At 52.3% G+C, this 24,065-nt stretch overlaps 2 long non-coding RNA genes across 3 annotated transcripts in view; both read right to left on the reverse strand.

The window, feature by feature from the left end:
* Positions 1-23,808, reverse strand: part of LOC118555724 (uncharacterized) — a 38,364-nt gene extending 14,556 nt beyond the window's left edge. The window contains exons 1-2 of one of the 2 annotated variants that reach the window (XR_013441253.1): positions 22,487-23,808; positions 16,941-17,047 (exon numbers count right to left, since the gene is read on the reverse strand). This is a non-coding gene — a long non-coding RNA (uncharacterized LOC118555724). Of the gene's footprint in view, positions 1-16,940; positions 17,048-20,328; positions 21,765-22,486 lie in introns of those variants that run through there. The other variant, XR_013441254.1, reaches the window with a different exon arrangement.
* On the reverse strand, positions 3,124-7,930 carry LOC118555723 (uncharacterized). Its single transcript, XR_004927126.2, has 3 exons — positions 7,915-7,930; positions 5,132-5,262; positions 3,124-4,663 (listed from the first exon to the last, which is right to left on the reverse strand). It is a non-coding gene; the product is annotated as an uncharacterized LOC118555723 (long non-coding RNA).
* Positions 23,809-24,065: the final 257 nt, after the last annotated feature.

Genomic DNA, 24,065 nt, shown 5'->3' on the forward strand with positions numbered 1-24,065 from the left:
AACAAATATTGACCCTGAGCAGGGCAGCCTCTTGAAAGCCCTCCATGGGATGCCTCTCGGTGTTCCCCTATCTCCCGCCAGCCTCACAGCAGGGTGTCTCCAGCCGGGGTGGGGGTGCGGGAGGAGGGTGCTGACTCTCCCTCTGGGGCCCAAGGCCCAGAAACCCTACGTCACCTCAGTGGTCCTGGCATGAGGTTCCAGGGGCTTCCAGGCCTGGGTCTCACTATCCTCTGGGCTCTCCAGCCTGGACGTGAGTGGCCTGGATGTGGGATTAGGATGTGGGCCTCCCTGGAGCCAGGCTGCCTTTAAAATGCCCCACGGAGGGGGCGCCTGGGTGGCTCAGTTGTTGGGCATCTGCCTTCGGCTCAGGTCATGGTCCCAGGGTCCTGGGATCGAGCCCCGCATCGAGCTCTCTGCTCTGCGGGAAGCCTGCTTCTCCCTCTCCCACTCCCCCTGCTTGTGTTCCCTCTCTCGTTGTGTCTCTCTCTGTCAAATAAATAAATAAAATCTTTAAGAAAAAAAAAAATAAGGCCTTCTGCCCAGGTCATTCAATGAAAAAGAAACCCACTACAGTCCTCCTAATTATTTTTTTGTGTGCCAGGTGCTAGATGCTTTATGTGTATTTACTCATTTAATCCTCACAACAAGCTTGGGAGATAAGTATTATTTTTTATCCCCATTTTACAGATGCAGAAACTGACTCACAGGGAGAGTGAGAAGTGCCAGATGGAGAAAAGCCTCTCAAAGATATCGTGTAAAACATGGAGATTGGGGGTGGGGAGGTCCTTTAAGAAGGCTGGGTACCAGTCTCCTTTTACAGAAGGGGACACCGAGGCCCTGAGCAGGGATGGCCTGCACAAGGTCACCCTGGGCTGCAGAGCAAAGGCGCTGAGTCAAAGGTGCTGCTGGCTGGCAGACATTCCTAGGGAGCTGACTGCTGAGCCTTGGGGTTACCTGAGGTCTTGTCTTACAAGATCCCAGATGCTTTGTTTTCTTTCCCTGCAGGCCTGATACTCTGGGCAGACACGCCCGGCCTCACTCCCCATCGGATATCTTTCTCCTTTCCCATCTTATTCACCCTAACCCTGACATTTTCCCAGCATCAGCCCCACAAACTGCTTTCCAGGGCCCAGTCCCAGGGCCCTCTCTTCTGTGGCTTCTCCAAGATGTTTTCCCAAAACCTTTATGGCCCTCAGTTCCCCGAGCTGTCCAATGAGGACATTTGGGCCCGATCAGGCCGAGACCCTTGCTCTGTACCTCGGAGGTGCTGGGACTCTCAGACTCTATGTCTGTACTCGACGACAGGAGTGTCTGCTGTCCCCACCTGGGCCTGCTGGGACCCTGCCCTGCCATCTCCCTCTCAGTTTCATAGCCAGGCTGGGAGGAGGAGGTCAAGACTGGAGACAGGAAGATAGGCAGGGTATTCAAGGGGTTCACTCCATTGCCACCCCTCAGTCTCCCAACCAGATTTCCACCACTCCATCCCCACACACTGTTCCAGCCTCCAAGGCCTGGTCCAGACCCCAGGACCCCTCTGCCAGTAGGGAAAGAGAAGGGAATGTAGGCGGGTGGGGTGGAGTGAGCACCTTCCCAGGACAGGGTACGGTTGGCTGTAGCCCACTGGCCTCACAACCTGGCCTCCCCTCAAGGATGCTAAGGAACCCTGGCTGGGAATGGGATGGGCCTCTGCAGTTCTGCCAAGAGCAGCACCTTCTGCTTAGAAGGAAACACAGCCTGTGTGTGTGTGTGTGTGTGTGTGTGTGTGTGCACGTGCCCACACACGCGCGTGCCCCGGCCTGCCCGGCCCCAGGCTCGTCCTTTCCTTCCCAGGTCAATGACCTCTGGAACTCCCAGAACACTCAGGGCCTCCCATCCTTCTGCCTGGTTCCAGGTCAGACTCACTGAATGAGATCCACAAGTAAAGAGAAAGCTCCTGGGCCCTCTCCTCAGCTCTCACTGCCCACGTGCTTCTTGGGAAAAGGGCAGGGCAGCCCCCAGGTCCCCACACAGACCCGCACTCCGGCCCACCCTGGCTCAGCCCAGCTCAGTCCGAGTGATAGTATAGAGTCTCTGTCTTGCAAGGGAGATTCTCAAGGAGATACCCACCTCCCACATGCCCTCAGGACAGGCATTCCCTGGTTCCAGGAGAGACTGGAAGCGACGAAGGACATGCAGACACCTTCTGGGAACCAGGGACAAGCACTCAGGGGAAATGAATCAAGTGTTGACATACTGAGTAGGCTAAGAATGAAGGAGGTTTCCTGGGATGGGAAAGAGGAGCCAGGCCCAGGGCAGAAGTGGGTGCTTCAGAACACAGAGGAACCCCTTCATTTCTCTCACATGATCCAGAGGAGCTGGGCTTGGGAACTCTGTGAACACAGGGCTGTCTCCCCCCATTAGACTGGGGCTCCCTGAGGCAGGGCTGTGTCTCCCCTCAGACTGGGGTCCCTGAGGGCAGGGCTGTGTCTCCCCCTCAGACTGGGGTCCCTGAGGGCAGGGCTGTGTCTCCCCCTCAGACTGGGGCTCCCTGAGGGCAGGACTGTGTCCCCCCTCAGACTGGGGCTCCCTGAGGGCAAGGCTGTGTCTACCCCTCAGACCAGGGCTCCCTGAGGGCAGGGCTGTGTCTCCCCTCAGACTGGGGTCCCTGAGGGCAGGGCTGTGTCTCCCCCTCAGACTGGGGCTCCCTGAGGGCAGGGCTGTGTCCCCCCTCAGACTGGGGCTCCCTGAGGGCAGGGCTGTGTCTCCCCCCCCTCAGACTGGGTCCCTGAGGGCAGGGCTGTGTCTCCCCCTCAGACTGGGGCTCCCTGAGGGCAGGGCTGTGTCTCCCCCTCAGACTGGGGCTCCCTGAGGGCAGGGCTGTGTCTCCCCTCAGACTGGGGCTCCCTGAGGGCAGGATCATGCCAAGACCCTTCCTCTGTACCTCTGAGGTGCTAGGAATCTCAGATTCTATGTCTTCCCTCTCAGACTGGGGCTCCCTGAGGGCAGGGCTGTGTCTCTCCCTCTGACTGGGGTTGTTTGAGGGGTAGAAATTGGTTGTTTTCCTCATCAGACTGGAAGGAGCCAAGGGTGTAAGGAAATAGGAGCGAAGGGTATAGGTTAAAGAAGACCAATTCCAAGTCCTGATCAGAAAGAAGTCACTTTTTTCTTTTTTTGTCATCTAAATTAATTAATTGATCTTTATGGAAAATAAGGCCCACACACATTCTAGATACCAAAAAATGTTCAGCTCGGGGATGCCTGGGTGGCTGAGCCGGTTAAGCGACTGCCTTCGGCTCAGGTCATAATCCCAGGGTCCTGGGATCGAGTCCCCCATCGGTCTCAGTGGGGAGCCTGCTTCTCCCTCTGCCTGCCGCTCCCCTTGCTTGTGCTCTCTCTCTCTCTGACAAATAAATAAATAAAATCTTTAAAAAAAAAAATGTTCAGCTTGCCCATCAAGCTCATCTACTCTGAGAAACCGATCTTCCTCTACCAGGAGGGAAAAAAACAAACAGCTAAAATTCCATCTCATTTATTTTTTAAAATTAGATAATATATCTAAACAGTTCTAATATCAAGGTAATACCCAGGGATATACCTTGAGCATTCTCACCCCCAGTACCTCCATTCCTCCTCATTCCCTCCCATATGTAATCACATTCGCTCCTATGTGTCCTTCCAGTGTTTGTTTATGCAAATGCAAGTAAATACTCCTGCTTTCTCCTCCCCAGAGAGAACTTTCTGGCAGCTAGAACTAGTCTAATCAAAAGCCTAGGTTTGTAGCCCAGCTGTGACGTTGACCTGTTTGACTTTCAGGCCCCTCTCCTGGGTGGGGGGTGACAACCTGAGACCCTGTGTGCAGTGAGGAAGGAGGCAGCTTATGTAATGGCCCAGCATACAGCAAGTGCTCAATAAGTGAGTGCTGATTGGTTTTGTTTTTGTTGTTGTTTTTTTTAAAGAAAATATCTGAGCTCCATGTGTTCCCTCTGCCCTTAGGTCGGGCTGAGCTGGGCTTGTTGGCAAGTGGATTTGGAGAGAAGAGGTCTTCAGGTGAAGAGGTGGTTTGGGAGAGAGACTGAGGAGTGGGGCGAGGCTGATGCACACATAGAGGCAAGTGGCACTTCGGAGGTCTGCGGGTTCTGAGACTCTCCCAGCAGGGCATCCTGGTGCTGGGAGGAGAAGGCCGGCCTGCGTATCCCCGGCAGCTCAGCCCAGCAGCGTCAGAGGCCAGACTGAAAGCCCTATCTAAGGTACACAGCATTATCTCCATTCCTCCCATGGGGAGAGCCCAGGCCTCCCAGAGGGCCTGCCTCCCACCGCTTCGTTAATATTTACCGCCGCTGGAAAACAGCCGGCAGCCCTGGCACGGGCTAGCTGCCGCCCGGGAACGCATACAGGGGCGGGCAAACCCCGCACGACGCAGCAGATCGCGGCCGAGGATCCCCGCGAACCCCTTCCCCCGCCAGGCGGGCGCCAGCACCGAGTCCCTGCACGCCCACGGGCAGCCCTGGCTCCTTCCAGCCCAGGGAAGGACATGAGACAGAAAACCGAGCCCTCGCTGCCCAGCGCCCGGGGCTGGTCCAAATCGAGATGTGCTGTGAGTAAGCAGACGATGCACACAGCTTGTGAAGACTGAGCATGAGAAAATCATGTAAATTATCCCAGGACGTTTTCATGCCTTGATTACCTGTTGAAAGGAGAATATTTTTGGATATTTTAGGTTAAATAAATATATACATAAATACATAAAATATGTCAAAATGCGTCGCACCTGTTCATTTTGCTCCCTTAATGTGGCTTACTAGAAAATCTAGAAAATACAGATGTGGCTCACATTAGAGTTCTGTGGGACGGCGCTGACCAGGAAGGTTATAGGAATTCTATCTTGGAGGCTGTACCCTTCCCCTCCTGCCAGACGAGGTATGGTCACGCCAACGCCTCCAGCCCTTGGAGCCCGTTCCACCCCCACCCCCAGCAGACCGGGGGCCCTGTGAGGACAGGAGCCGGCTCTCTGCTCTCTCCTGGTTTCACCCCCATGCCCAGACACTTGGGAGGGGAGAGGGGCTGCACTGTGGGAGCTGGTTGCCCATGCTGTCTGCCAGGGCAGCGACAGCATGTTCCCGGGTAAGACCAAGCCCCGAGCCCTGTGGCCTACCCATTATAAACCTCCTCTGCCTCGGTTGATGATCAGATTAGAAGTTGCTCATTTCATTCAGCTGATCTTGAGAGGAAGCATTGTTTTCCCAAGACTTGAGATTCAGGCATTCAGCAAGTTGTGGGTCACTCCTGGGTCAGAAGGGGTTTGAAATGCTTACAAATTATAAAATTTCATGGAGAATCCACAGTAAATATAGAAAAAGTCACAGCACCGAGTCGGGTCACATTTCAGCTTCCACTCACTCAGCCTTGTGCCACCACTTTGAGACATACCTTCATAGGAGAGCTCTTCTCAGAACGGTAGACACACATCCTCCCTCCCCAAGTCCACTGCTCTGCAGACCCTTGGCCCTCTGGGCACTCCCTGCACGCACCTGCTGGGTCTACTCCCACCTCCCCTCCCCCAGCCGAACCCAGTTCCCCGTGCGCCTTGCTCTGCTGAGCCCAGCAGGTCAGTCACCTCCGTCGTTCCGGATATGATATGTCCATTAACCCAGCTTGTAATTGCCATGCTCTTCGGATCACTACATGTCACTGCTGACACACCGGGAGCTGTCAACAAGCCTCAAGTCTTTTGTACTTAGACGGTTGGTATGTGGGACCCCCGTGCCGAACCTGGCAAATGCCACCTTGTATCACCACGTCCCTCACGGCCACCTGTCGTGGCGCTTCTGGGTCCCCACTCCTTTCCTGGTGGTTCACTTTTCCTCCCAAGGGGATCAGCGTAACATCCAGGCCCTCCTGCAAGTCCTAGCTAGTGGGAGGCGGGATGTCACCCCCACCACTCCCGCATGGTGCTCCGGTCCCTCCCAGGGTCTCTCCTCAGTCCTCATCCCGGTTCACCCCTCGGCAACATTTGGAACAGTTGGTCACGCTGCTTCATTGAAACTTTTTTTTCACTTTATTTTCAAGCTCTCACACTCTCCTGGTCCCCCCCACCCCACCACCACCACCACCTTCTGGCCACTCCTTCTCAGCCTCCTTTGCTGGCGATTTTCTGTGACCCAACTCTGTAACATTGGAATGCCCCATGGCTAGTGCTTGGACCCCTTCTCGTCCTTGTCTTCGCTCACTCCCTGGGCGATCTCATCCGGATGAGAGGCTTTAAATATGATTTATAAATTGCTGGCTCCCAGACTTCAATCTCCAGCCCAGCCGTCCCCTCTGATTCCCGGACCCGCATGTCCTATTGTCCCCTTCTCATCGCCACCTGGGTGTCTCCTGGGCATCTCAGACTCGGCATTCCAAACCTGGCCTTCCCGTTGGCCCCACCCAGCCATCCCATTCACCATCTCAGGATCTCCGGTCAGGTCAACTCCATCCTTCATTTGCTCAGACCAAACGCCTTTGCCATCCTATTTCACACATCCCTTTCTTTCACATCTCCTAGCCAAGGTGTCAACAAATCCTTTGGCTCTATCTTCAGAACATAGCAGACTCCAACCATTTCTCTGTCACTTCCAGTCAGGTTCAAGCCACTGTCATTTCTCGCTTGGATTTTTGCAAGAACCTCATGACTTTTGCCCTTGCTCTTTGGATCACTACAGTTTCCCTGCGCTGCCCTCTGTCTACCCTCAGGACAGCGACCAGAATCAGCCTATTAAAACCCAATCCAGGCGCCACCCTTCCTCTGCGCTGACTCTCCAATGGTTCCTGCCTCACTCAGAGTCAAAGCTGCAGGCTTCACAGAGGCCCCCACACCTGCAGGATCCAGCTCCCCTTCCCTGCTCTGTCCCTTCTCCACACTCCCCCTTGCTCTTTGCTCCTCGGACACCCCAAGCATTGCTTCAGCCTCCCGGGCTTTGCAACAGCCTTCCCTCTCCAGAAAGCCTCATGGCTCCCTTCCTCCTTCAGGTCTTTGCTCAAATGCCACCTTCTGAGTGAGGCCTTTCCTGGCAGCCCCATTTGGAATGGCGACCCCACTCTCTGGTACTCTTTATCAGCCTTCCCCACCTAATTCGTCTCCATAGCACTTTTTTTTCTTTCTAATATGCTATATACTTTTCTTTTTTCTTTTTTTTCAGATTATTTATGTGAGTGAGCGATAGAGGGGGAGAGAGAGAGAAGGCGCACTCACGAACAGGAGGAGGGAGACCGAGAAGCAGACTCCCCACTGAGCAGGGAGCCCGATGCAATGTGGGGCTCGATCCCAGGGCCCTGGGATCATGACCTGAGCCGAAGGCAGACAGACGCTTAACCAACTGAGCCACCCAGGCGCCCCTATTTTTCTTATTTAATTTGTTATCGTCAGTCTCCTACCAATGGAGTGTCAGCTCCAGGAGGGCGGGGACTTCTGTCTGATTTGTTCACAGCTGTATCCCTAGTTCCTAAAGTAACACCTGACATGTAGTGGATATTCAATCACTATGTGTTGAATAGACAAGATGAGACTAATGACAGAGCCCCCGTGGCATCTATTGTCCTTTTCTAGACCAATGTGGATTTATTAAGCAATACCCTTGGCATACGGCCTTCTAATATACCACATGATTTACTTATTTATTCTGGTTTTCATTCATTGCCTGTCTCCTCCTGTAGAACGTAAGCTCCATGGATGTTTGTTGAATGAATGGATGACCATTTTTCCAGCTACTGATCCATAAAACTACTTCAGGATCGCAGCTCTATTTCTCCATCTTGACCATCAAAGCACCTGAGAGACGTTATCAAGAACTTTGCGGAGTTCCCGCACTTCCCACAACTCCTGCATCTACCAGTCTCCAATCCTCTTGGGAGTCAGAAAATCCATTAGTCAGAAATCTTAATGAGAGAAACACATACTAAAACTGGAGATTCCTTCTCTCTGACCGTCCAGCACCAGTAAGACCTGAAAGTTGGAAAACACGGTTAGCCCAAATACAGGGAAACAGACCGTCCTGTATAGGAGGATGGGGACATGAATCCACACAGCTTCTATGCAGTTGGACAATTTGACGATATCTATCAAAATTAAACGTGAGCAAATTCTTTGCTCAACACCTCCATCTCTGAGTATTTATTCTATAGAAACGCATACATATCACATATATCAAACACGCAGAAAGTGATGTGTATGCAAAGTTATTCATTGTAGATAAGACAATGAGAGAGAAAGCCTGGCGACTGTGGCGGGCCGGTAGAATAAATGACAGGGCATCGTACTACGGTACTCCCTGGACATCGAAAGAATGAGGCAGCCCCACATGCTTTGTTGAGTAAAAATCTCCAAAATCTGTTAGAGGAAAAGAAAGTTAGGTAAAACGTGGCAAGTGAAATACGCCCCATTTGCCTTTTTTTTTTTTAAGACTTTATTTATTTATTTGACAGAGAGAGACACAGCAAGAGAGGGAACACAAGCAGGGGGAGTGGGAGAGGGAGAAGCAGGCTTCCCGCTGAGCAGGGAGCCCGATGCGGGGCTGGATCCCAGGACCCTGGGATCATGACCTGAGCCGAAGGCAGACGCTGAATGACTGAGCCACCCAGGCGCCCCAACACATTTGCCTTTTTTAAAGGGTAGATAGATAGGTGGATCATATACATGAGCAGCGGTAACACTGGGTGCCTTTGAGGAGCACAGCCGGGGGGCTAGAAGGCAGGGGTGAGAGGGGCACTTTTCACTGTATACTCTTTGGTGTTTTTTGAGTTTTATTCCATGGGTGTTTCTTATCTATTTCACAACACTCTTGTTTTTAATTGGCCTGACACGCTAGTCATGGCGAGCCCTTGCTGGCTCCCGGACCCCCCTCCCCCACCTTTCTAGGTGCTGGTGAACCATCCCTTTCCCAGTCTGCAAGGATCCTGGTCCAGGACTGCCCTGAGCTGTGAAGTTACAGATTCCAGACCCCTCCTCTTTTTGAAACTCAGAGCCACATTTTCCTGCACCCAGCCCCGTGCTCCGAGCTTCCTCAGAGGGGACCGAGAAGACCCAGCAGTCTTGTCCAGAAGCTTCCCTTTTGCCTGAAATGTTGTTTTACAGGGAGAGGCCCCCTGCAAACCCTGGGAGCAGCTGCTGGGGAGGGGCTTCTCTTTCCTCTCCAGTGTGGCCCCATCTCTGGTCTCTGGCAGAGGGGCAGCAACAACACAGCCCCAGGAACACCCCCTTTCTCCAGTCCCCATCGCCTAGGCCCAGCCACGGCCTCCTCCTTCCCCAGTCTCCACGGGCTCTAATCCTGGCTACACAAGCCTCAGTTGCCCCTAGTATCTTTTACAAAGTTCTGCCTATTTTTGTCTTCCAGGCACCGTGTTCACAGGCTCATGGCCCCGTCTCAGATTTGCCCTTCCCTTCTCTGCTCAAGCCTTCCTAAAACAGCAACGCAGCGAGCTGCCATGCCGCCCACTGATCTCCTCAGCCACAGCTCCTCTTTCTTCAGCACTGGGACATAGACTACCCTGTGTGTGATTGCACAATCTGATGTACATTTTTGGGAGCTTCCCAGCCCTCTTGAGACATCTGTCCCTCCAGAGATTCATGCCATGGAATCCTTCCTATCTTGTCGCTGAAATATTGGCAGGCAGATTTGGAAAATCTTACTACAGGCCCTCAGCAGCTCTTGTCTGGATGGTGCAAGAACCTTCCCAGCCTCTCCCATCCATTCTCGGCACCAGCTCCTTCCTAAAAATCCCAGCTCATCGGGCCCCTCTTCTGCCGAAAGCCATTCAAGACCCTACAGGGTAGAATCCAAGTTAGGGGCAGGACTTGCAAAGCCCACCATGATGTGGTTTCTTGTCACTTCTCCACCTCTACCTCTGGAACTTCCTCCTTTAACTAAACCTCTGTGCACACATCCCTGGGTGCACTATACTATTTCGCATCCCTGTGCTTCTGCTCCTGCTATTCCTTCTACCTAGGTTCCCCTTCCAACTGGTCTTGAGAGGGGTGCTCCAGATCTCACTCAGGGATCACCTATTCCAGGAAACCTTCTCTGCCCCGCCCAGGGAGGGCTAACTCTGCCCATCTGGTTTCTCTCTGCATGCCGGGCCTCACCTTAGCTCTCACTGCATGTGAAAAACACTGTTCCTTCCACCTAGCGGCCATTCCGCCCCAGCCCTTCCTCCAGAACCCCCACCTTTCAGATGGCAATGTATCCAGGCCCCGGGGATGAATCAAGGCTCCTCTAAGCTATCACGAGCATCCTGCCCACCCCCCCACCGCCTGACCCTCACTTTCCCCGTCTCCCTTGCAGCGTTGCCTTTCAGTCCCAGCCAATGAGACATGAGAGGTCCTTTTCTGACGGAGTTTCTGGGAAACACTTTTCTTCCCTGATAAAAATGCAGCCGCATTTTCTCCTTGGCCTTTTTGTTTTCTGCCTTGAATATAATTGTAGGAGGCTCCGTAGCCGCCATCTTGCAACCCTGAGGCAACACGCATGTGGACAATAAGTTAATGTGCTCAGGACAGCAGAGCAGAAAGATAGAAAAAGCCTGAGTTTTTGATGATGTCACTGAGCTCTTTCACCAAACCTGGAGCCATAGCATGTCCTAGGAGATGCTCTTGTTGGAGTCTGTCTCCACGGCCATATGATAGGCTCTTGAGGACAGGAATGGTGTCTTACTCCTCTTGGCATTCCCAGAACCTAACACAATGACTCAAGAAATGACGGTTCAACTGAATCGGACCAAATTCTCTTCCCTGATGATTCTGAATAGGGACAGGTTCACTTTTATCCCACGTTTCCCTGATCACTGCCACTCTGCTAACCCATTCTTTCAACCAATTCCTTTTCCTTCATTCACTTCCCCCAATCCTCTGAGAGATGAAATGGTCCCCAGCACCAGGCAGAAATGAGTCAGATGCCTGCAAGTCTTCACAGATGAGATGCCCACCCAGTGTGTCCTACCCTGGGCCAGGGGGGCACCATGTGTCAAGAAAGCACCATCTCTGCCCTCCCTCTGCCCCTGTGGGCCAGGCACAGGACACACGCTGTCAGATCTGACCGGGCCTCTGGACCCAGATCCTGACCGCTCCAGGGCATCTCCTCTTCACTCTCTTTAGGAGCAGAAGTCCTTCGAAGGCAGAAGCCTGGCTTCCAGGATGGACCCCAGCCTCTGCAAGTGCAGACACACAAAGAGGGCGCTGCATCCACCACCCCCAACTGCAGCCCCGGCTGCCCTCACAGTGCTTGGCTCAGGAGAATGTGAAGTTCCAGAATGAACTGCCAGCCCTGTGCTCATCATTAATGGAATCAATGATTTGAGGTACAAAGCATACTTTTTAAAACTGATGCTGAGCACTTAAGCCACTGATAGCATTTCATGTTGGTTCCCGAGGGCTCCAACTATGTGTACTAAGGACTGAACACAGACTTCGTCTTCTGGTAAAACACGACAGGGCCGCGCTCCCCCTTGCCCACATTCTCAGCGGGTAACTGACTTCATTTGCTACCCCTCCACTCTCTCTGAGAAGCCCGCAGAGCGATGCCCACCACCCACCCAGGGGATCAACAACGTGCCGGCCCACTTCTGCTCCCACAGCCCAACCACCGGGACCCCCAGAGCCACTGTGTTTGTCCCCAAACCTGTTTGTCAGTGGCGCTTGTTACTGTCATTACACAATTTAGTTGAATCCGGCATAACACAATGAAATATGACTGTGAGAAGAACGAGGGTTCTTGTTTTCTCAAAAATCCAAGTTGAATGTTTGGAAGAGTCTGGTAACAGCAAACCACTGAAAACATGGCCATTGGGTTGGAGGTGAAAAAGGCAGGCTGTAAAGAATGGAGCCAGCAGGGCGGGTGGTTGGGGGTGCTCAAAATCTGGAAGAATCCTGCCCTTGATTAGTTCTTGAGAGGTGTAATAAACTTTACTGTAAACCAAAACCGGAACCCAGAGAAGACAGCATGTCATGGGATGGTTTATACAAGAGAGAACATTCCGGGCACAGGAGCGGCTGTGCCCAGGGGAGGCTTCAGCCACACATCAAAAGCTGGCAAACAGGAGCGCATCCATAGGTCTCCGGTTAAAATGAACTATTCACCCCGTATATGTCTATGATGCCCTTGCTAACCAGCCCACCGCAAGCCTTGATGGTGAGAGGTGTTAGGAGGGCTTCACAGTGCCAAGCGTAAACCCTACAGCAGAGGACTTAGCACTCTGAGCCTCCGATTCCTCGTGGATGATATCCGACCCGCCTCAGAAGGCTAGGAAGATTAACTGGGTCAGTGAAGTGGTTAGCTGAGCGCCCAGCACGCAGGAAGCCCTCAGCTCACCAGCCAACCAATTAAGCAAGAGAGAAATCTCAGACCCACTCCAGACAGCTCCCTCTCCCACCCCTCCCAACGCCACCGGGCGACCCTGGCAACCCCACCCCTCTGCTGCTGAAAACCTCCTGACCCGGTCCTAGGGGCTCCATCCCCAAGGCAACTACCAGAGGGGCGGAGTCCGCACCATCTCTCACCGGGAGGACAGCACCGGGTCCCCACCTAGTCCTGCTGCTCTCATTCTCCCCACCTCAGATTCCAGCCTCCTCCAGCAACAAGAGGGGTGTTTTTATTTTTTTATTTATTTATTTTTTAAATGTAGAGCTCTTTTTTTTTTTTTAAGATTTTATTTATTTGACAGAGAGAGACACAGCGAGAGAGGGAACACAAGCAGGGGGAGCGGGAGAGGGAACACAAGCAGGGGGAGTGGGAGAGGGAGAGCAGGGAGCCTGAGGAGCAGGGAGCCCGATGCAGGACTCCATCCCAGGACCCTGGGATCGTGACCTGAGCCAAAGGCAGATGCTTAACGACTGAGCCACCCAGGCGCCCCAAGAGGGGTGTTTTTAAAACACAACTCTGGTCACGTCACTCCTTTGCAACGTTCCAGACTCCTTCAAATGGCTGAGAAGACCCTCCACACACACATGCAGGCGTGCCCATGTATGCACACGCTCACAAGGACACACAGAGCACTCCAGCCTCACCAGCCACCTCTCAGCTCCTCAGAAATGCACTCTGCCTCCTCCTGCCTCAGGACCTTTGTACATACTGCCTGCCACTAGAACAGTCCTTACCCCTTCTCAACCTGGTAAATGCCTCCTCACCCTTCAGGCCTCTACTTACATGCCATATTCTTGGGAATACTTTCTCTTTCACTTATACAAAAAATGTTTATTCAGCACCTTCTACGTACCAGGCACTATTCTAACCTTTGCAAATACAACATGAGCAAGATGGACAAACATCCCTGCCCTCATAAAGGTGATATTCTGGTGTGAAAGAAAGATAGTAAACAATTAGACAATATTTTCAGGCAGTGGTAATAAAAGCATCTGATCAAAACAAGATTCCTTTTATTGTCAGAAGAAATCAAGTGTTAGAAAAAAATGATTTATATTTTGTATTTGTTTAAGAAAACTAAGTTTCAACAATATATCAAAGGCATTTATTTTGATATAGGACAAACATATGGCATAAAATATACATACATATATTTGCATATAGTAATATCACAATGACTGTTAAAATTTAGTTCTAGAATGTTGTTTCTGTTTGCATAATTTTGAAAAGGTGACTCCGGTGTGTTCCCCCATTCAACAAGTAAAATCAAATACGATGGCACTGCCCCTGTGTATATACACAGGAACACACAACACCTCAAAACCGACATGCAGAGCCCATCACAGGTCACGGACTCACACGTGTACATACACAAAAATACACCGGACTCTTAACATCACACACACACGCACACAGAGTGATAAACACACAGACACCGGGGTCAGGGTGTGAGCACCCCCCCCACAAAAGCTGGTGCTCCCACCGGAGGTATGGTTGCTGAGAGTGGCAAGTCCCTCTTCTCCTAAGACATCATTCAGATGATAATCAGCAGCTGGGGTGGCAACAGGAGGCCCTAAATTCTCCCCCCACTCCCAACAGTTACCCAGCAACCCGACCCCTGGCAGAGGCTGAGGTTAAATTAAAATAAAGAGAGATCAAGGTACATTGTAATTTTGTGGTCACTCTCTACTCCGGCCTCCACGCAGCCCCCAAGCCCAGCAGCGCAGTACCCACCCCATCACCAACACAGCCCACCTCACTCACTGCCACTGTACCCGCCCCTCACGTAATCCCCCTCCTCGTGTCCCTGCACTCACACTCACAAATCACACACTCCTATATAAGCCCATCTCACACGCACAGAGATGCAAGGCAGCCACCAGGCTTCTCGGGAGATGGGAACAACCCGGGCTCCCCACCCTCCACACCCACACATACCCAGTGCCCATGCCCTGCTCTCTCTCCTCACCACTGCCTGAAAGGGGTGACTCACTGCTCTTACACCCAGAGCCAGCCATGCAGGGCAAAGTGGTACCCCCACCCCAGCCCCAAGCCAACCTCCAAGTCTCCCCACTGTCCACTGGCACCTGACCTAGCTGCCACACTGCCCATGAATATCCAAAGAAAGGCCAAAGTCTTCGGGGACAAGGTCCCTCCTGAGTGGGGCAGGGCAAGTCATAGGATCTGAGGTGACATCAGGGAACTTGGGACATCAAGAACCCAAGGAGGGTTGAACCTTGGGCAGAGCACAGAGCTGACCGCCCGGGTCCCTGTGTACCTGGGATCCCTGGGGCACAGCTGGTCATGACATCAGTGAATGGAGGGTAGTGGGCCATCCACAGAGGAGGGATCCAGGGAAGGACCCAGGGAAGGATCAGGGGTGATCCTCCACCCTCCCTCCAAGACTTGGCTCCAGGGGGCCTCTGGGAGTAACGACAATGCCTAGGAGATCATCAAAAGAGTCATATCAGAGAGTGCCTGGAAGGAGACATGGCCGGCACCCTCTCAGAATGCCGAAGGTTCTTCTCTTCTCTCTGATCCCCTGGCTCCAAGAGAGAACCAGGCAGCCAACAAACTAGAAGGAAAACAGGCACAGAATGGTCCAGGCCCTTCCAGGCTGGGGGAGGAAACCAGCACTGAGGTTCCATGGTTCTGTGACTTGGGGCAGGGGGCTACGTAGGAGGAAGACAAGGGAGAGCGGCTGCCTTCCCCCAGCCCCAGCCTCTCCCGACCTGCCACTGCAGCCACCCAGCCCCTAACCCAGCCCAGCCTCAGGATCCCTTTATTAAGGGCGGAGAACCAGCAGTTTACCTCCCATCGCAGGGGTGCGGGGGAGACCAAGACCCAATCGTGAAGCAGAACGATGGAGAACAGGACGAAACAGGCCAGGGAACCGCCGCAGGAGAAACTAAGGGCAGAGTAAGGAAAGACTGCCTGGTTGACAAAAGGCACTTTAATCCAATTAACAAATAGCTACTGAGTACCAGGTCTACACTGAGTGCTGTGCTAGGTGCTAGAGCCACCAAGACGTAGGGAATGTGTTCTCTGACCTCAAAGAGCTGAGGCTATAATAAAGTAATAATAATAACAGCCAGGACCTGTATCATGTTGATGATATGTTAAGCCCTGTTTTATGAGTCATCTGATTCTCATAACCAACCTTCTAAGCTAGATATTGTTATGACTCCCGTTTCAAAGATGGCAAAGAAATTGAGGCATAGAAGGGTGAAGTAACCTGCCCAGGGCTGCACAGCCAAGAAGAGGATTTGAACTCGGCACTCTGGTTCCGGAGTCTGTGCTCCCCTCCATCTTGCCCTCCTCCTCCTGGAAGGCCATCTCGCACCCATTTTCCACAGCATTGGAAGCCCCCCCATCTCTCCCACCATGCTACCCCCAGCCCAAATCCTGTGTCACTAAAGATCATCTTCATCCTACCAAACACACACAGAGCACCTGCTAAGTGCAGGCCCTGTGTCGGTGCTGGTCATAGAGACCTTAACCAGGCCAGGGCCCGACCCCTAGGGAGCTCTGTGGTTGGTGGGTGGGGTCAGCCAGGTGGTCCCGCTGTCAATGCAGGGAGACAGCTCTAGAGGTGACATAGGTTCGCGACTCTGGAACCCCAGGTGAAGTAGCCAGGGCCAAGCATGACAGCATCAGGAAGAAGGGTCATTCGTGAAATTTAAAATCTTCTGTGCATCTGGACGCCTAGAGGGCTCAGTCGGTAGAGCATGTGGCTCTTGATCTCGGGGTGGCGTGTTCGAGCCCCATGTTGGGTGTAGAGATGGCTTAAAAAAATACATTTAAAAAAATCTTCTGTGCATCAAAAAACACTATCAACAGAGTAAAAAGGCCACCCCCAGAATGGGAGAAAATATTTACAAATCATATATCTGATACCCAATAAGGGATTAATACCCAGAATACATAGAGAACTCCCAAAACTCAACAACAAAAAAATAACCCAATTCCAAAACTGGCAAAGACTTGAAGAGACACTTTCCCAAAGAAGACCTACAGATGGCCAATGAGCACATGAAAAGATGCTCAATGTCATTCATCATCAGGGAAATGCAAATCAAAACTAGAATGAGGTACCACCTCACACCCATCAGGTTGTCCACTATCAAACAACCTGAAAATCACAAGTGCTGACTAGGATGTAGAGAAATTGGCCCTGTTGGTGGGAACAGAAAATGGTGCAGCCTTTGTGGAAAACAGTTTGGTGGCTCCTCAAAAAATGAAAAATGGACTTACTGTATGATCCAGCAACTTCATTTGTGGGTATATTACCCCCAAAGAATTGAAAGCAGGGTTTCAAAAAGATATTCATACACCCGAGTTCATAGTGTGGACATGGTGAACATTGTTCACACTAGCTAAAAAGTGGGAGCAACCCAAGGGCCTATCAATGGATGAATGGATCAGCCAAATGTGGTCTATACATACGATGGAGTATCATTCAGCTTTCAAAAGGGGGGAAATTCTAACATTATTCTACAACATGGATGGGCCTTTGAGGACATTTTGCTAAGTGCAATAAGCCAGTCACAAAACAACAAATACTCCACTTACATGAGGTACATAGAGTAGTCCAATTCACAGAGACAGGAAGTAGAATGGCGGCCACCAGGGGCTGGGGTCAGCCAGGGAAGGGGAGTCCGTGCTTCACGGGTACAGAGCTGCATTTGGAAATGACAAAAAAGCTCTAGAGAAAGATGGTGGGGACGGTTGCACAACAATAGGAATGTACTTAATGCCACTGAACTGTATGTACACTTTGAAGTGGTTGAGACAGTAAATTTTATGTTAAGTGTGCTTTACCACAATAAACAAAAATTAAGTAAAAGAATTAGAGGCAAAGTGTAACTCCAAAGCAAGTGAGCCTGAGATGAGAAAGTTCCCTGAGGGAGGGCGGGAGAAGCAGCTCCGGCGGCGGGAGAAGCTGTGCAAGGCCCAGGCTGAGGGCAGGGCTGGTCTCTGCCACCAGGCCTCGCTAGGCTCTGGTCACGGCACTTCCTCGCTCCAGGGCTCGGTGTCCTCATCTGTCTAGTGGGATTAATAAAACCTGCTCTGCCAAACCCCTAAGAAACTGTGTGTACAAAGGGCTTGAGAAAGGATAAGCTGCGGCCTGTGGTCTCTGAGCCAGATGATAACAGTTAAAAGCAACAGGCAGGAATCTGGTGGAAATAATTAGCTTTCAATGCCTGAGAAAAGACAAAAGTCCTGAATTGCTCTGTGAACCACGAGTAGGAAAGGAGGGGGAGCTTGAGATAAAGTCTTCACAGAAATAGGGATGGCCCTGTCCACGACACACTTTCCTGTGAGGGTCATCTTGTCCATCCCTCTGCCTCCTCCAGGCCTGGGCTACTGGACAAGCCCCCTCAGGGCCCCTGGCCCTGCCCTTGGGGAGCCCCCAGGGTGCAGGGAGGCCCCAGCCTCCTGCCACGGAGCCCAAGGCAGTGACAGACAATCCAACACGGCCAAGCTTGAGGCCCCTAGATTCCTACCGCTTCCCACCCATGGTCGCACACACTGACATCTGGGACTATTGTGACCCCATCCTGCTCTTCCTGTGCATTTGTCTTTTTGTGACTGGCATAGTGCACTTAGCAAAATGTCCTCCAGTTTGATCCATGTTGTGGTGTGTGTTAGAATTTCCTTCCTTTGGAGGGCTGAATAGTATTCCATTGTATGTACACACTGCATTTTGCTTATTCATTCATCCATTCCCAGGCTGGCTGGGGCAAATCATGAAAGCCTTCTGGAGGCTTGGCTAAGCCAGTCTGCTGGAGAAACAGCAGGGCCGTAGCCCATCACCCACAGTGGTAAAAAGCACGGAACTTTGATGCAACACAGACCAGGGGTCGAGTCCCGCTCTGCCCCTGGCTCTGTGTGTGATCTTGGGCGGTTACATAAGCTCTCCGGGCTCCCTTCTACACTCTGGGAAACATGGGGGTGAGATCTGTACCCTCTTGCAGGGCTGTTGAAAGGATTACAAATGAATCTATATATATCCCCAGGGCCTAACAAAGGGTAGCCCTTATTATCAATATTATTACTTATTATTCTGTTTCCCAAGGCTGGGGGGTGGGACAGAGACGGAGAATGGAAGGACCGGGGAGTTGCCAGGTCAGGATGGAATGATGTTGGCGTACCTTCCAAGTGTGTAGGACATGCGTATGTCTAGTGGTTGAGGGTGAGGGACCCCAGGGACCTGCCTAGCCAAGCCCTGACCTCCTGAGGGCCCAAGACCTGCTCTTCCCTCTCATTTGACTGGAAGACCACCACCCCCCGCCCCCACCCCACCCCCCCGCCCCGCTCTGGGAATCCTAAGCCGGGCAGGTTTTTTCCTCTCCCAAACTGCTCTCCTGTCAGAGCTGGGGGGAGAAGCACCCTGGACTTTACCCTCCCTTTTGGGCTCACAAGTTCCCCGGGCTGTTTGCCCTTAAAGACACATGTGGCCCAAGGCCAGCCAGGAGGGGAGGCAGCCCCTGAGAGGATGTGTTCAAAGGAGCCACCATCCTCCTCTTCAGGTGTCTGCTCAGCGCCACCCCAGGGCCACCCCTCTGTCACCACCTCCCACCCATCCTCGTACACACTGACATCCAGGGCTGTTGGTGACCCAACAGGTAACCATTAACCCGGAGTGAAGGTGCTGGCCCTTTAAGGCTGCCCTGGGAAGAGATGACAAAATCACCCCACTGGACTTTGTGCCCTGAGGCTGCTAGGGGTGAAAACAAGGCTTGGGAGCTACGGGCAGCCTGCTCAGGCAGGCTCACAGCCAACAAGGCCCTTTCCTTCTCTCTTTCTCGGATAGGTTTGCCCTGCTCGTGAGAAATGGGACCTCAGCTGTGCACGCACGTCTCCAGGAGGCACACTTTCTCTGATGGGCGTCCTCTCTGCCCCAGTTGCTAGGCTTCCTTCATACCCGCCCTCCTTCCAACAGGTGTCTCAGCCTGGGCCATCTTTTCAGTGCCCATCTGCCACTGGGCGAGGAGCAGGCCCTGGTAAGGACCTCTCTCTCCGCGCCCCACACCCATCCCAGAGCCCTGCCCGGTGACGGCACTGGCCTCGTGAAGGCAAAGGGATGTGGGCGATCTCGGGGAGAGAGCACGGGCGGGGTGGGGGGGGGGGAGTCAGGCCGCCTTGGGGTTCTGGCTGCATCGCCCCATCCTGACCAGATCTTGGCTTCTGGGTCACCGCGGGGCCTTGGGAGTATCTCTGCCCATCTCTGAGCCAGCATGTCTGCCGGCAGGCGACAGGCCCTCTCATTGCTAGCTGCCGTCTCTGGCTCCGGATGGAGCAGGGCTTGCTGGGGAATGGCCCACGTTCTCCCCTTCTCCAAGAACCGGGCCCACAGGCCGGTCGCCGGCATATGTTGGACTAAAGGAGATGGGCAAGGGCTCTCTTAAACGCCTTGCACCAAATGAATGGTTGTGTAAGAACGTTTTAAGGGCCTCATGTGCCGCCTCCTCAGGGAAGCTTTCTCTGACTGCCCCGACATTGGCTCCAACGCTGAAGACTGCTCTGGGAAATATCTCACCTCCTTGAGGTCAGGAACTATCTCACCTCCAACTCTGAGAACCAGAATGAGCACGGTGCCTGGCACATGGAAGGCTCTGGCCAAAAGTCTTTTGAGTGAAAAATGCATGAACGTTTATGGTTTTAAAATATCAGCGCTGCACGCAAAAGGAGCCCCGGGTCTGAGGAGGGATGTGCAGGCTGGGCCTGGACAGGCCGAAGCTCTTTCCCTACTAAGTTGGGTGACCTTGAGAAATGATCTGACCTTCCTGGGCCCACTTTGGCCCAGATCCCACGGGCCAGTTAGTTAGTAAGCATCAGTTAGGGGTCTGCTGAGTGCAGGGCACTGGGGTGGGGTGGGGATCAGGGGGCCACAGGAGAGAATTAGAAGACACAGTCTCTGCCTTCACAGAGTTCACCTGTGGTTGAATGCACCCACCTGAAAGAAGATCAACAGCGAGCAGAGGACAGGACAGGATAGACAGGCAGACCATAGGTAGGAATGAGAGGATGGTAAGAGCAGGGTGGAAGTAATCCCAGGAGGTTTCCTAGAGCAGGTGAGTTCTGAACTGTAGACCCGGGACATTAATCTCATTCCTTCATTCACCCATCTGTTGGACCAGACATTGTCGCCAGGCTTTGAGGACACAATGGTAAACAAACGCTGTCCTTCCTTCCAGCAGCTTACAGCCTCACTAAGAAGCCGGCATCTCGACTCAGGTGACCACATAATCTGAGATGCGGCCTGATAGAGAGACCACATGCCAGAAACAGGAAGAGCATCTCGGAAGGGTCAGCCTGAAAGAAATACAGAAATCTTCCGGGAGAATCTGAGCTTCTAAGGGAGCAGGAGACACAGTTAATGAGAAGGGGCAGGAGGAACCTTATAAGGCAACAGGTAGCTGACAGATAAACAAGGTTAATGAGGACCTGTTGTTTCTCCAGGTTCTTGGTGACCTCACCTTTGACCAACAATTTCCTGGCACTGGCTCAGGCTGCCAAGGGGGTAGAGGGGGAGGAAGAGGAGGGTAAACAGCAGGTGAGGCCAAAGGTGGCTTAGAAGGCAAGGGGCACATTCCGTAAAGTCTCCCCAGCCTGAGGCCTGAGGCAGAGCCCAAAGTCCGATAGAGAACCCACACCTGCATTCCAGCCATCCGAAGAGACCATAAATACCTGAGAACCCACCAGAAAGGATGCTTTCAGCTGCCTGGGAATTCCTCCCCTCTCCAGCTCCACAGCCCCACTCCCCAGCTCCCCAAGCGCCCCCTTCTCCTGGAGGCCTTCTGGATTCAATGGAAGGAGCTAAGGATTTCCATCTGGGCATGACCTCCTCCCCCTCAACCTCCTCCTCTTCTCCCCTCTCCTTACTCCCCCTGGCCCAGAGTGCTAGTGGGAGAACCCGAGAGCTAGCAGCTGGGTCCCAGGCCCACTCTGTCACCCACAGGCTGTGTGACCTCGGGCAAGTCACCCAACCTCCCCAAACCTTGGCTTTGTCATCTGGAAAAGAGAGATGTCGAAAGGGAATACTTTCACAGGGCTTTGGGGAAGAATAAATGAGATAATATACATGAAATAAAAGTAGGCATTATTATTCTAAATGCTAGATGCTATTCTAGTATCACCTAAACTTCTAATTTACTGAAGAGGAAACAGGTCCAGAAAAGACATGAAAAAATTGGGGAATAGGGTACTTTCTCTTCCTCCTCCTTCTATTACTCATCTTAGTCAGCCTGGCCTTCTAAATATGGTTTCCTAAACTTGAGGGGGCACAGAGCCCTTGGAGAACGCAAAAGCAAAGAACTTTCTCTCCCCCAGATACATTCATTGGCATACCCCCAAAGTCCGTGTGAGTAATTTCAGGCAGTTCATTTGCCTCAGGTTGGAGATGTTTGCTCTGTGACAGACTAGCAGCCACAGCCCTCAGGCCATGCTTTCATAGTCGAAGTTCCGGGGAAGCGAGAAATGACAAGGGGCAAATCCTAAACTTCGGGCAGCAAACCTCAGCCAAAGGGTCCCCCAAAGCCAATCCTCAAGGCCGTGGGAAGGAAGTCTTATCTGAGACCCCCTCCAAATAGCTCACCACCCTCTCCCTACCCCCACCCATTCCCAATCCACAAAAACCTCCTGAGCTAGTTCATTCCATTCTGGTCCTTGAAAGTCAAACAGAATCTGAGACTATCTGTGCAAACCTCTTTATCTTTCCAGATGAGGAATATAAACAACAAAAGATAGACGGACTTGCTTAAAGTCACCTGGATAATCAGTATAGGAGCCTGGCTGAACTAAGCAACTCAGGCCCCCAGTGGGTGTCAAGAACCTACTGTGTGTTCTGGGCCCTGCTGGCAGGGGTGGGGCCGCCAAGAATTGATGAGCTGCAACTTGATTGGCCAAGCAAGCCTAAAATCCTTGGAATGAGAGTGCAAACAGGTTACCAAGCTCCTGATTGTGTAAGAGAGGTTGCGAAATCTCTACAAGACTAGCAAAGGCAGAGTTGGAACGTCCATCCATCCATCCATTCATTCATTCGTTCGTTCATTCATTCAAGAAATATGTAACAAACCCCAAATACTAGGCATGAGCATGCAGTGGTAACTCACCCAGACGAGGTGCCTGCTCTCCTGGAATCCTAGAGAGGGAGAAAGACAATAAACATGTAAACAAAATTAATTTAGCTAGTGAGGAATACTATGAAGAAATAAAACATGATGTAATTGTTGACGTGATTGATATTGTCAAGGGGAGGTGCTCAAAGGAGGCCTCTTGGAGGAGGTGATAGTTGAGCTGAGTCCTAAAAGGTGAGGAGGAGGCATCCATGCAAAGGTGTGGAGCTGGAATGTTCTAGAAGGAGGGAACAGCAAGTGCAAAGTCCCTAAGGCAGACACGAAACTGATATGTTCAAGGAACGGAGAGATCAGTGTGTACAGGGGGTGAGAGGGGCCTCCAGGAGGTGGAAGATTTGGTCAGGAGGCAGGTAAGGAGGGCAGGCTTTATGCGGTGAGTGGGGAGGGTTTAGGCAGAGAGGCAGCATGATCCGGCATGTGGTGTCAAAGCTCATCCTGGCTGCTGGGAGGGGCACAAATTGGAGGGACCGGAAGGGAACAAGGAAGCCACAAAACCCAGGAGAGATGGTGGGAAGAGTGGGGCAAGGGATGGAAATATTTTTGAAGTAGAACAGGCCCCAGGATGCTGATGGATTTGGATGTGGGGCTCAAGCAAAAGCAGAGATCAAATACGAAAGCCAGGCTTTGGGCTTGAGCAACGACGGGGGTGGCGGTACCATTTCCAGGTACAGGAAAGTGACAGGTTACAAGGGAAGCCAAGGGTTACCAGTCGTGTTTCAGGAAAAAAAGCCCAGTGTCCTTTGCTCACAACCTGTTCCATTAATGTCTAGCACATAAGAGTGTCCACATGACAACAAAAGATAGAGCCTTTTCAAGAATTCAAAGGAGGTTGTGACAGAGGATGGGGAAGCAGAGGCCCAGCTCTGAAAATGGTCAAAATCTCCAGAAGTGTTATCCATCACAGTAGAATTTCAAAATCGTTTTCCTTCTGGGTTTTCTACACCGTGCTGCGGGCGGCTAGGCCATGCGGCCGGGGACAGCGGGGCTGGCAGGGCGGCCCCGGGCCTGGTGTTCGTGGTTCTTTAACTCTTGCTCACTCTCTCAGCCCATTTTCATCTTATACAAATGCGATCACCGGATTTGGGCATGGTTCTTTTTCCTAAGTCAAGAGTTTCTTTTTATTGGAAAAAACTACTAGCTGGGATCAAATACAAAACCACACTCTCAGTGCCACCTTCTGAGGGAAACAGGGGTATTAGACCCTGCAGCCAGAGCCCCCACTGGGGGCCTCCTGACCGTCTCCCTGTGCCTGTTAGGGCAGACACCAGAGAAAGGCGACAGATTCCTCCTTTAGGGATTCTGGGTGGGAAACCTAACCTCTTCCCTCCTGAATCTTGTAAGGCCCCACTGGAGCCCCCCCACAAGCCCTTGGGGTCTTGACGGGCCCGTCTCAGCCTTGCCTCAGCCCTGCCTCTCACCTGGGCCTCTCCTGACCCCTGCCACATCCTTCCTCTTTCCCTTCCATCCCAGTCCCTCCACATGGTCCTTGTCTACTTCGTGGGTTGTTTTTTTTTTTTTTTTAAGACTTTATTTATTTATTTGAGAGAGAAAGAGA

This window comes from Halichoerus grypus, chromosome 9, assembly GCF_964656455.1.
Source record: "Halichoerus grypus chromosome 9, mHalGry1.hap1.1, whole genome shotgun sequence".
In the NCBI taxonomy this organism is placed as follows: Eukaryota; Metazoa; Chordata; class Mammalia; order Carnivora; family Phocidae; genus Halichoerus; species Halichoerus grypus.